Raw genomic sequence first — 13385 nt, 5'->3', positions numbered from 1 at the left:
CTCTTTTTCTCCTAATGCTATTTTTCAGAATGGCCTTGTTTTCTACTGACTCTACACAATAAGTAAGTTCCCACAAAGTTCTTTAACAAAACTAAAATGTCTTTGAATTTCCATGTAAATAAAAAAGACATACTTCCTTACTTTTCTCACACACATTAGGATCTCATAACAGAGTCCTATTTTAGATCATAGAGTTACAAAACCATGAACTATTAGTGTTTGATAAGAATTTTGTGAACCTTAATTTTATAGATATAAAAAGTGAGTCTCAAAGAGGTTAAATCATCCATCATTCAATCTTTTCCTTTTTCTTTAGCACAGAATAAGCACTTATTAAAACTACCAGAAAATGAATCTTGGATTTTGACACATGCTTTTTGTTTTAGAAAAATAATAGCAATGGAATTTCATGAGCCTCAGATTTCCAAAAAGTTTCTTGGGGTGAGCAACAATATTTTTCAGAGTTATTTAAAAAAAATAAATAATGCTTCCACCCAGTTGAATATATGTGACATAAACTATGCTTGTCTGCAGAAGTTGTCTTCATCTACTTTCTTGTACAAGAACAGAAATGATATCTTCAATCAGCATCAAGTAAAAAATTATGGAAGCATATCATCTTTGAAGCAGACAGAAATAATAAAAAAAATTGTCATTGTGACATTTTCTTTGATCAGTAATCATTCTGCATTGTTAATATTATTGAGGAAAAATGTTCAACACCTCTAGTAATTTAAGAAATGCAAATCAAAACTACTCTAAGATTTCATTTCACTCCAGTCAGAATGGCAATTGTCAAGAATATGAGCAACAATAAGTGTTGGCGAGAATGTGGGGAAAATGTACACTCATACATTGCTGGTGGGATTGCAAATTGGTGAAACCACTATGTAACACAGTATGGGGATTCCTTAGAAAATCTGTAATGGAAGCACCATTTGAGTCAGTTATCCCACTCCTTGGTCTATACCCAAAGGATTTAAAATCAGCATACTACAGTGACGCAGTCACATCAATGTTTTTAGCAGCTCAATTCACAATAGCCAGATTGTGAAACCAACCTAGATACCCTTCAGTAGATGAATGGATAAAGAACCTGTGGCATATATACACAATGGAATATTACTGAGCCTTGGGAGAATAAAGTTTTGGAATTTGCAGGTAAATGGATGGAGTTGGAGAATATTTTGCTAAGTGAAATAATCCAACACCCCCAAACCAAAGGTCAAATATTTTCCCTGATATGTGGATGCTGATCCATAATGGGGGGGCCAAGGGAAGAATAGAAGAACTTTGGATTGGTTAGAGGGGAGTGAGGGAAGGAGAGGGGTTTGGGGGTGGGAAAGATTGTCGAATGAGATGGACATCCCTAGGTACATGTATGATCATATGTATTGTATGACTCTACATCATGTACAACCAGAGAAATGAAAAGTTGTGCTCCATTTGTATACAAAGTGTCAAAATGCATTCTATTGTCATGTATAATTCATAAGAACAAATGAAAACAAAATTTAAAAATGCATTTGAAAAAGTGTTGACAAAAGTCATAAAGAAAAAGTAGTATTTACATCTTAAAGATGCACTAAACATTTAAAGGGAACCCAATAATGTGATACCTATGTAAGTTCTATGTTTTCCTTAGAACTGTTAGACTACTTAAAACTGCATTAAAGTTTTTATAAGACTATAAATTATTCATTCTGCAACTATAAGGATACATTAAATGTCATGTATATATATAGTTATTAGATTGCCTTTCAAAGTGAAGATTTGATTTCAAAATTGCAATATTCTCTCAACTATATCTTTGCCTCTCTCTCAACTTCAATTCATCCTCCTGGAATAATTTTCTCCAAATACCATTTTCATTGAATATTCATTAAATCAAGAATCCACAAACTCTCCTATTTATTAAGTCCAATTTACTCATCCTGTTGGTCAAAGATAAACTGGGTATGTTCTAACATTATTTTCTTATGATTGTCTTTATGCACTCATATGTACACCCTCACTCTTCCATGCCCACAATGCTCATCATCCCTTCCCTTTACCTTTGCCATGACTGCCTGTCCTTCTGCAGAAAGAAAAAGCTCTCTACCCAGTCACATCTTAAACAAAAGCCTGTGGACCATAGAATATGGGCATTGTAAACTCTCCTTCGAATTTATTTCAGCCTCCTCATTGTACTGAAACCCAGACAAGTAAATTGACTTGGCCAAAGTCTAGCATGTAACATGTTTTAGGATCTAGAGTTTGAACCAAGATCTGTTTTGCCAGATGCCTAGTCTCATGTTCTTTCACTGCACTTAATTTTACTTTCTCACACTAAAAAACATCCCTTTAAGCACCCCATATTGATCACTTTGGTGAATCCTTATTGTACTTAAAATTAATGCTGCAGAGTTTAGCATATGTGTGAGAACTAATAAGTTTCAAATCCTATCATATGCAAGACACTGGTGTATCCACCTAACATAACACTTTCTCATTAGTTTCAGTAGCCCCCTGAAGTAGACTATTGATATTTTACAGTGAATTAATCTAAGACTGAAAGAAACAAATTTCCTGAAATAAATAGAACGGGGAATCAAATACATGCAATTCTGTTCCCAACTACTAATGTAATATTTTTCAAAAGTCTCATTATGTTCATCTTGCCTCTCTTCAAATAGACACATTTTCTTCCTTTTTTGTTCTTTTTAGATATGCATGACAGCAGAGTGTTCAAATAGACTCTTAACTATCAGTTTCCTCCATATATATAGGAAACCATGGAGTGATGGCCCTTTGTTTGGGTAGAGACAATGGGTGTGACTACTGGAGGGGTTATCTTTGAGGAAAAAAATAAATATGTCATAATATGACACTTTTGTTGAGTGAAAGATTTATATTAATAGTTTGGAGTTCTTCAGTCATCATATCCAAGGGTTTGATTAAGAGGTCATCAAACATTAGGTTTCAGGTACCAAAAGATTTATCAGATTCATGGACATGCTTTTGTTTTCTTGAACAGGGACAATTTTGTCAGTTTATTTTACAGAAAAAAAAATTTTTTTGTGGTGCTGGGGATTGAACCCAGGGCCTTGTGCATGCAAGGCAAGCACTCTACCAACTGAGTTATATCCCCAGCCTGAAAAAAAGTATTTTTAGGAATACCAAATTGAGTAACTCTTTTAAAATTTATTTTGCACAATGAACTAGATTTTTTTGTTGTGTACATGCAGTGTGTGCTTTGGTACTAAAAACTTGATAAACACCATTTTGTAGAAATTTTCAGTTGAAAAAGATTTATTAAGTTAGGCATAGTGGCACATGCCTTTAATACCAGCAACTTGGGAGACTGAGGTATGAGGATTGCAAGTTCAAAGCCATTCTCAGCTACTTCATGAGACCCTAAACAACTTAGTCAGACCCTGTCTCAAACTAAAAAAATACAAAGTGCTGGGAAAAGATGTGACTCTGTTGTAAGTGCCCTGGGTTCAACTTCTGTGCTGAAAAAAATTCATCAAAGGGAAATTTATGTTTACATATTTTGTGATTATGCAGAAATGTCTTAGAATCAATGAAGGTTAATTATATCCATAGCAGTTGTTCTATGTAAAAATGTAATTTTAATTTATTACTTTTCCTTTTGAACTTTTGCTTCATTGACTTAATTAACATTAAGGAAAAATAGCACAGTTCTGGTAATCAAAGAAATAAAATTTCTATTATGAGCAATTTCCTTGAGTTATATCACTTTCTGGAGCCCATTATTACAATATAAGTGTTCTGTATCCATGTTTTCCCAAAAATTATGTATTTGTATCTTTGAACAACATATTTTGTCCTTTTGAGTCTTAGTTTTCTTATTTCTACAAAAAAAGGAGGTTTTCTTACCTGTGATGATGACTTTAAAAGAATCATTTGAGGATCAAAAATTGTAATGATGCTTGATAATCCCATAAAAGTATAAGGATTTTTAAACAATTTACTGTACTTTTCTTTTATCTTTTTTTAATACTCTGGGATATATTAAAGTCCAGACCAGAGTTAATCTTAGGTGGATTTGGAACAGCTTTTTAAGATATTACTCAGAATTCCATCTTAATTTGTCACAAATTGATATTTCTACCCACATAAAAAGTCTTCCTTGTTCCTTATTCCTTAATTTCCTTAATAACACTACCACTATTACATAAGAAAACAGACTTATTCTAAAATTCTCCTTCTTTCTTTCCTCCCAGATCCAATTATTTACCAATTCCAAGTCATTCTTGTCTTAATATCTCTCAATGTGTCTTTTACTTCTTTCTTGCAGTTTATTGCCTTATCTTTAGCCCTTTTAAATTAGTCTAGACTGCTACAGTTGTGTCCTAACAGGTGTCTTTCTAGTCTCCTTCCCCCACACCTCAAATTAATCCTCCCCACCACCAGTAGAGTGATTTATATCAAGCACAATGAAATCATATGGCCATCCAGCTTTAAATCATTTAAGTATTATCCATCACTTCTGGGATAAAGTCTACATTTCCTACTATGGAACAAAGTTCCTTCTTGCCTTTCCAATGTCAGTACATATTACCACCCAACCCATACCATGTACTCTATGCATGCCAAAGAGTGGGTGGTTACACAGATGTGCTAATATATTTTCAACTGAATTTAAGAACAGAAACTTGAGGATAGAGGGGTTAATATTGTTCATAGATATCTGAGATTTAGGGGCAAGGTAAAGCTTAAGTAGAGGAAAGTAACCAAAAAGAACATGATGCTTATAAACACAAACAAAGCAAGGCACAGAAAAAGTGGAGAGACTCACCTAGCTGGAGCAGAGGTCTGAATTTAAGTAATTAATAATAAAGCATAATGAGAGAATGGTGACAAATTATTGGAAACTTATAAAAATATTTGTCAGGTCAACAACACTTGATTGCCTATGTATCTTGTAGTTGCCAAAAGTCTGTCTGGTAATTATTAGTCAACAAATTGGTGTTTATTTTTTATGGATACCTGGAATCCCATTCCTTGGCACTAACTCCAAAACAAAGCAACACAGTTTTCTCTCAGTTATTTCACTTCATAATTTTTTCAGCTCTCTTGACAAGTACTATTAAAATTCCATATGATTTATTGAATGTTTTTTGGGAAACTTCAGAGTTAGCCCCATTACTTCCAATACTTTCACCTTTAAAACGTCTTAGTTGAAGGTATAGGTTAGCATTTACCCTAGGTTATTAAGGTTGAATTATATAAATAGCAGGTTAAGCAAACAATGCACAATAGTGTTGAGTCTTAACTATTTTAATTTTGTGTACCACACTTATAAAACAATAACAATAATAATAAATGGTATTAACAATAAAATAGAAATTTATTATGGGTTATATTAAATCTATAATGGCCATCATAATATTCAAGGCATCTATCATAAGATTTGCTAAAAGATAAGGCCATCTTCTTCTGGAGACAGGGACTTAACTGAAAAGATGGAAATAATCTCTGGTTCAAATATCTGAATTCATTTTGAGTCATTTTCAATACAAAATTATTTTAAAATGATTGCTAGAAATGACCACATTATGTTCTTTTCCTAACTCCGAGTCTGCCAGAAATAAATAAGATAGATGGGATAATTGTCACATAGCAGTCTGAAGCAATATTGGTGACCATAAGAGACAAGAAGAGCATGATCATGTACTGGGTAGGGTATGTATGAATAAACACATAATAAATATTGCTCAGGGATCTCTGTAGTTTTTCAAAGTTATTTGCTCATATCCTCAGAACCTTCTTGGTTGTGCCTTTCTCTTTTCCATCTCAAGGTATTCTTTTCATTAATCAAGGGCCAAGTTTTGACTCCTACCTGTCGGGAGTTTGAGCTGCAACAATAGGATAAAAAGAAACTAGGGAGTTAAAATTGTGTATGTCCATGTACAAATAAACCGCAATGAATCTCACTTTAAATAAACACGTATGTATATATGTATACACACATCTACATAAATAATAATAGAAGGGATATCAGTGAAATAGAGCAAGTTGATTGGGGGGAGGGAAGATGGAAGGGAAAGGAAAGATAACTAGGAAAGGATTGAGAAAATTATGGTATGTGAATATATGAATATGGAATAACAAACCACACTATTATGTATGATTATAATGCACTAATAAGACATAAAAACTTTAAAAGAAAAAGTAAAAGGGACAATGAGAGAAAAGTACATGTTTATCCTCAGAGTACTTTATTTTGTATTCTTTATAAATTTTGCACTTTTATTCTTTTTTAAATTTTTTATTTGTTCTTTTTGGTTATACATGACAGTATAATGCATTTTGACATATCATACATACATGGGGTATAACTTCCCATTTTTGTGGTTGTACATGATGTGAAATTACAGTGGTCATGTATTCATATAAGAATGTAGGAAAGTTATGTTCTACTGTCTACTCTCTTATTTCCATCCCCACTTCCTTTCATCTCCCTTTGTATAATCTATAGACTACTTTAAATAAAATATTTAGCAGAAAATATTGGATATCTTGACCCTTGAAAGGATCAAATTTTTTGCCTAAGAAACTAATATGCTCACCTTACAATCATAGGAATAATACTTTCTTAACATACTAAGATGAAGATACAGTAATGCTCATTTTGCAACTTAAGTGTCTGCTAAACTGGGTTTATGCAATATTTACTATATTTCAAACCTATAATTGTATGTTAATATATAAAATTAACTGTAAATATTTATTTGTAGACTCTGATTCTTTACCACTTTGTAACTGTGACCTTAAAAAGGTTACTATGTTTCATTTTCCTCATCTGTAAAATAGGGATAGTAATGTAACTTCATAGAATTGTGAGGATTAAATGAGCTAACACATGTAAATTATGAATTCATATCAGAAAATAAATGATCATTAAATGCTATTAAATGGATGCTTGAAGATTTACCCTGAATTTTATATACTTATTCAATTTCAACAATGACATTACCTCAGTCATTGTTAAGTCACATCATATTCTATTAACAAACTTATTCAAGAGAAGGATGAAGCAGTGAAAACAATCATATTGATTTTTTCTGATATTTTGCTTAAAACCCTCACAATTAACAATCTTAGTCCTTTGTTCTGGTTCAGAATGTATACAGCTATCTAAAAATGTTCTTTTGAGAGCCTACAACAAAACTTAGCTTGCCTCATTATCTAACACTGGGTAGTCTTTTTGGCTGTAAACAGTTTCTATTATTGGGTATATAGCATTTATGAGATGAAATTAAAAAAAATCTCTGCTTGTTTCTCTTGTCATTTCTATTTGCTTTGTACTTAACTAGCTATTTGCAAACTATAAAAGTATTATATTCCAGAAATTAATTTAAAATTTAGTTGTTTATATTTAATTTTTTTCTTATTAAAATCACTATAAAACCTCATGGGACTGTTGTGCTCAATGAAACACCAAAGCAGGGGACATTATCTGATGTGTGTGTGTGTGTGTGTGTGTGTGCGTGCAGACACATATGCATAGTGTGTATACAATGTGTTTGTATAGGTAGGCTCTCTACGAAAGGGTAGTGGTTAAAATATACTGGGAGGCTGTTTCCAGAGTCAGTAATCACGCAATAGATTTGGTTTAGAAGAGCTTGCATACATGTTAGGATGTGAGATTAGAAAGAAGCAGATCAGGAAATTCAAAGGATAATACTGAAAAATACTTTTATTACAAATGAATTTAGGTTATTCAGAAAGTATTGATATCCAATGATATGATAAAATTAAGATTTCAGTAAGCATGTTTATTATTCCACAATTTTTCTGCTATCACTATATATGTATATCACTATATACATATATATATACGAAATGTATATTTCCTTTGCCTTCATGTCCAATATGCTCATTATTGTTACATTCATATCCTCATTTTTTCATTTACTTTAGGAATTATTGGATCAAAAGTCTCTAATCAATCAGGGAAAATATATGACTTTGAAATTCTTGTAGAAAGAAGGTCATTGACATAAATTTTCTGCAATAGGGGCAGTTATGAAGATGGTCTTCACTTTGAACTTGGGTATCTTTGGAGAGAGATTGGCAGACATGTCTCATCAGAGGAAAAAGCTGGAATTTTGTAATGTGCTTGTGTAATACTTTCACATTTATCATCTTTGATACTCAATATACTCAAACTCACACTTAAACTTTGAAAATATAGCCTATTATTTATTCTTCTAAGCAAAGAAAATGAAATATATTCAAACAGCAGCATCTTTTAAATGCAAGCCTGAAAACCATGACACACTATAGATTCTGCAGCTCTTTTACTGTAACCACACTTGTGTTAATGCATCAAATATCTGCTATATTTAAGATCTAGGAGTGGAAAATTTGTTTATCCATATGTGAATATATTAAGTATTAATATATTTGGAAGGACATTGCTTTGATTATCTGGAATATATGAATAATGTGTTTTCCTGCCCAAAGATTTAGCTTTACTAAGATTTATTTCAATGAAAGCTAAGCAGATGAATTAAACTTATTAATGTATTTCCATGGCTACTTGACCAGGAAGGAAATGATACATTTGGTAGTCTACTTAAAAATGAAAGTCCAACAACTTTTGGCCACTTCTGCCAATCTTCCTTTTGAAGACATTGTATTGCAACTTTAGCCTCTCCTAAACTAAGATTTATCCTTAGGCTTCCTCAAATATTCAAGATATTTATAAATAACATAATGATTGCTAGTTAATTTTTAAAGCAATTGTTAGAGATGTTAAGAGAACTTTGGTACAAAAAAGAAGGACAAATTTGATTGGCACTCATTACTGAGAAAGCCTACATAACTCCATATTTATAAAAACATTGGTTGTAATAAGCTACTATATAAAACTGTCTTTCTCTTCAGTGTCACTACTGAATCATCATTGTTCTAAAAGTCTACCCATAAATAAGAAATGACTACTTCTTGTTATGGCCCTATTACAATTCTTCTCAAGTAGAATGGAATCTGTCAAAGAATTAAACTGATTAAATCAGAATAAATTTTATTTATAAATAAAAGTAATTTGCACAGTCTAACTTTAAGAAAAGTCCACTTTTAATTTAGCTCCTTGAATACTGAATTATATTATTTCTGCAAAATTTAAAAGACTATTGGATAACTTATTAAATGACATTAGACCCTTAGTAACAGAGTTCTAATACCACTGAATATAAAATTAAAATTGCAGAAAGATAATTTTAGGAGTTAAGATTTTATTTTTTTTTTTCTGAAAAGTGCAGCTCAAAATGATAACCGCAGACTTATATTCCCAACTAATTTAAATACATTTGTGACATGGGATCTGAACATCTTGTTTCTAAGCATTCTTGAAACTCACTTGTTTTCATATAGCTTCTACCCACAAATGACCACTTGTTAAATATACTCTGGGTTCTTCAGAGAACAGCAAACATGGTTTTCATTGACTCTCTATAATTTTGAGCATGCTACACTATTTTATTATTAAATGTCTCTGGAAAGAATGAAGAAAAATGGTATAAGTGGCTTGCCTGTATATTATGATACAGTTTGGCTGTTTATGTTCAATAGAAAAGCCTTTTTTCATTTAGAGTGAGCTTCTCTTACTTCTTTGAATGGGAAAGGACCCTTGTTTTCTGCACTATAGTTGTTTTGCAATAGATATAGGACATGTAACAAATGAGGAAAATGTGGAAATACCAAAGCTCTAAGGGAAGGCAATCATTTATTCTTCCAGAAAATGCTTTGTTAGTGAAGGCATGGAAAAAGGATTAATTATCAAACTATTTATAATTTAGTGTGAAGTTCTGTCCATCTCCAATAAAATAAAGTAATTGGTTGAAAATGTTTCCATTGCCTAGTCCTGGACAAACAAGTAATCAGGGCATAGTATATATCTGACCAGATATTTTATTATAAACTCATTCTTGTTATTGTATTTGGGGAAATAAATACTTTACATTTGAAAAAAGTTGCTTTTGAGAAGAGAGTCTTCTACTTTTGCAGATAGTTTTTATCTTGTTACCTCCAGTTCTTAATATGATTTGAACTTCAAAATGATGACCCCATTCCTTAAAATTAGTAAGCTTAAACATATTATAACTATGTATTCATTCAGCTAAAACACCAAAGAGATAAAATGAGACATTCTAAATGCTTTCATATCCTGCAAAAGTCCATTTGTGAGGAACAACTTTCTAATAGGAAGGCTTATATCTGAGAAATATTATTTTTATTATTTACTACTAGTCAACTATACTTTAAATTTACATAAAAGTTTTAAAGTCATATTAGGTGATTACAACTTTTCCCATGGAGGTGTAGTCTCTTGGGAAGACCACAGAAATGTTCTCTATTAAGGAGATACCAAATTTGCCCTTCCATTCCGGTTATAAGAATCTGTGTCTCATTCTAAATATAAAATTGCATTCAATTACATATTCTAGTGTAAAATAAAGCCATTATTTCAACTTAAACATTTATGCAAACAAACATTATGGTTAAAATTAAATGTATTTGCTTTCATGACTAACAGAATGTAAAATTCAATGCACATAAAATTATTTATGACCTAATGGCAACATGTTGGTAAAGTTTCATCAAAAAGAATATCACTTGCTCTTGTCAAAAATAGTTTACCAAACACTTATCAATCTTAATTTCCACATGCAATTCAGAGTGCTAGAGGAAACATTTGATATGTATTACTGGACAAAGTTTATGAGCTATGCAACCCTTGATAGAATAGACAACTAGTCAGCCACCATGCAATTAAAGCCATTTTGCTATTCACCAACTATACAACAGATGAATCTTTCAAGTGGAAAACTGTAGTGTTGGTGCTAGGGGTCAAAGCTGAAATAATACCAGACAACTGTCTCCTCTCTTCCATGACTTGAATATCCAACTAAATAAAAAATAAAATTTTAGATTCTGTTCAATAACCTAACACTGAATTATAGGAAATGGAGAAGAAATAAAATATCTACATTGATACAAACTTACCTTAAAAAATTGATTCACAGCACCTGATGATATGGCAAACTTCACAACATCTGGTGGTTCAGCTTCTACTATAATATCAAAACTAGGGAGTGGAATATTTGGATTGTAGTGAATCTTTAAACTGACAGGATCCTTGATGCCAATGGTATTCTGTACCCCAGAGGAATATTTTGAAAAACAAGATTCCTTGGCATCAAGGAAATCCTTGGACCCAATGCCATGCATAAAGGTAGTAGAGTCCATGGAACTGGCAGAAACTTTGAATGGAGTCTGACACTTTTGTTCATCAAAAATGATGAATTTTCTACCAAGATTAGATGAATCAGAAAATTTTGAGGTGGTCAAATTCTTAGGAGTGAAAATATAGCTAGTGCTAGCAGCAAAAGTGGGATAGTTTCCATAAATGATATTAGGGACAGAAGTACTGGAATTGATTTCTAATTCAGGACCAGAGAGATTATTGCCTATATTAGCAGAATGAGTATTCTGCATATTTATAGCCATATAATTGGTATTGGCAACAATTGCAGAGTCAATGAAATGAGTAAATCTAGGGATATGGTTGGTGTCTGAGTCATAGTTAGTTCCAGTATTACACCTAGGGTTAACAGCACTACTATAGCTAGTGGTGTTGCTAGTATCAGTGAAAGTGACAGTGCTAGCTGCAGAGTTGGGTCTAGCAGCATAGCTCTTTCCATAAATATAGTTTGGATTGGCTACAAAGCTAGACCCTACTGCATGGGTAAATTCTGGGACATAGTCATGGTCTGAGTCAAGATGTGGTACAGCTGTATAGTTGTGGCCAGTAGCACTGGTGGGTCTTGTAACATAGCTGGAGTCAGTATCATTATTAAGAATAATAGCATTGTTGTTACTAGTAGCATTACTGGGACTGACATTATAATTAGAGTCAGGATCTTTTTGTGGAACAGTGGTATTGTTGGGGTTGAGGAAATTGTTAGGGCCAAAGTCATTGTTACTGGGGCCAAGGTTATTGGTAGTTGATCTGATATTCTGGAAGCCAGGGCCAATGTTGGGGCAAAAGTCATTGCCTAGTTTGGTAGCATCGCTAGGGCCAGCACCATTATTGGAACAAGAAGTATAGATCAGGCCAGTTCTATTTTGGGTCCCAGAGGTGTAGTTTGGATTAGTGTCATTGTTGGAGTTGGCAGTAGTGTCCTGATCAACTAGGACAGAACCACTGTATGAATTATTGGTGTGTATATCCTCCTCAGTATCAGTGTTAAATTTGGAGCCACTATCATTGTTAGTGGCATTATCAATGTTAGGGTCATTTTCACTGTTGGGGTTGTTTCCATTGTTTGGGTCACCATCACTGCTGGAATCAGTTCCACTTGTAGGCCCAGCATCACCACTGGGATCAAACTCGTTGTTATTGGCATCATATTCAGAGTTGCTGCCTTTGGGATCTTTGTCATCAGAGTCAGACTTATCTTTGGGATCTTTCTTTTCTTTGGTGTTGTTTTCATCTTCAGGGTCTGTTTCTTCTTCAGCATCTGTCTCATCTTCAGAGTTAGTGTCAGTTTTATGGTCTATCTCATCTTTGGGAAGAGGTCTGTCTTTAGCCTTGGCAGAATTGTTGTGATTTCTAGTACTGAAAACTTCAGTCTCATTGTCAGGATTGATCTCATTTTTGGGTTTGGCAGTAAGGTTGAACTTATGTTCACTTTCAACTCCAGTAACATTGCAGGTGTTCATGACAGTGTCTGGGTCAGAGGTACTGTGGTGGCCTATGGTGTTTTCAGAATTTATAGGAAAGGTATGGGTAATGGAGGCTATGAGATTTTGGAAAGCTGAGCAGCTTTCACGATGTAAATAAGTTGAGCCCAAGGAATACTTAGATTCTTCCTGGTGTAGAGGACAGCAGATGGCCACAGGACCCTTATGATCCAGGGTCTGAGATAAAGGACTGTATTGATAGGTTTCATGGTGTCTAACAGATTTGGGGCTCAGGGAATATTTAGAATCCAAAGGAATTTGGAGATGTAAAGGACAGTCAGGGTCAGAATCATCATCAGAATTCATGACACACTTATGAAAAGGAGAGTTAGTGATTTCCATAAAGCATCTGAAGCATCTTTTAGCTCCCATATCCACAGAAGGTATGTTATTTCTTTGAGTCTTAGAGCATACAGCAGAAGAAGGGCTTATGGAAGTTGGACTGCAGACAGGTGCTGAAACACCAGAAGAGTAACCCTCAGCACTTAGATGAATAGGATCAAATTGAGACCGAGAACTCTGAAAATTATGTGCATATCTATAGTTCTTGCAATGGCTCTTATAGAAAGAAATTTTACGACTGGATTTTCTTTCGTGCTTGTCATCCATGAATGTGTTTGGGT

The sequence above is a fragment of the Sciurus carolinensis genome, chromosome X, assembly GCF_902686445.1.
Source record: "Sciurus carolinensis chromosome X, mSciCar1.2, whole genome shotgun sequence".
NCBI classification, from domain to species: Eukaryota; Metazoa; Chordata; class Mammalia; order Rodentia; family Sciuridae; genus Sciurus; species Sciurus carolinensis.
This window is presented reverse-complemented; position numbering follows the sequence as displayed.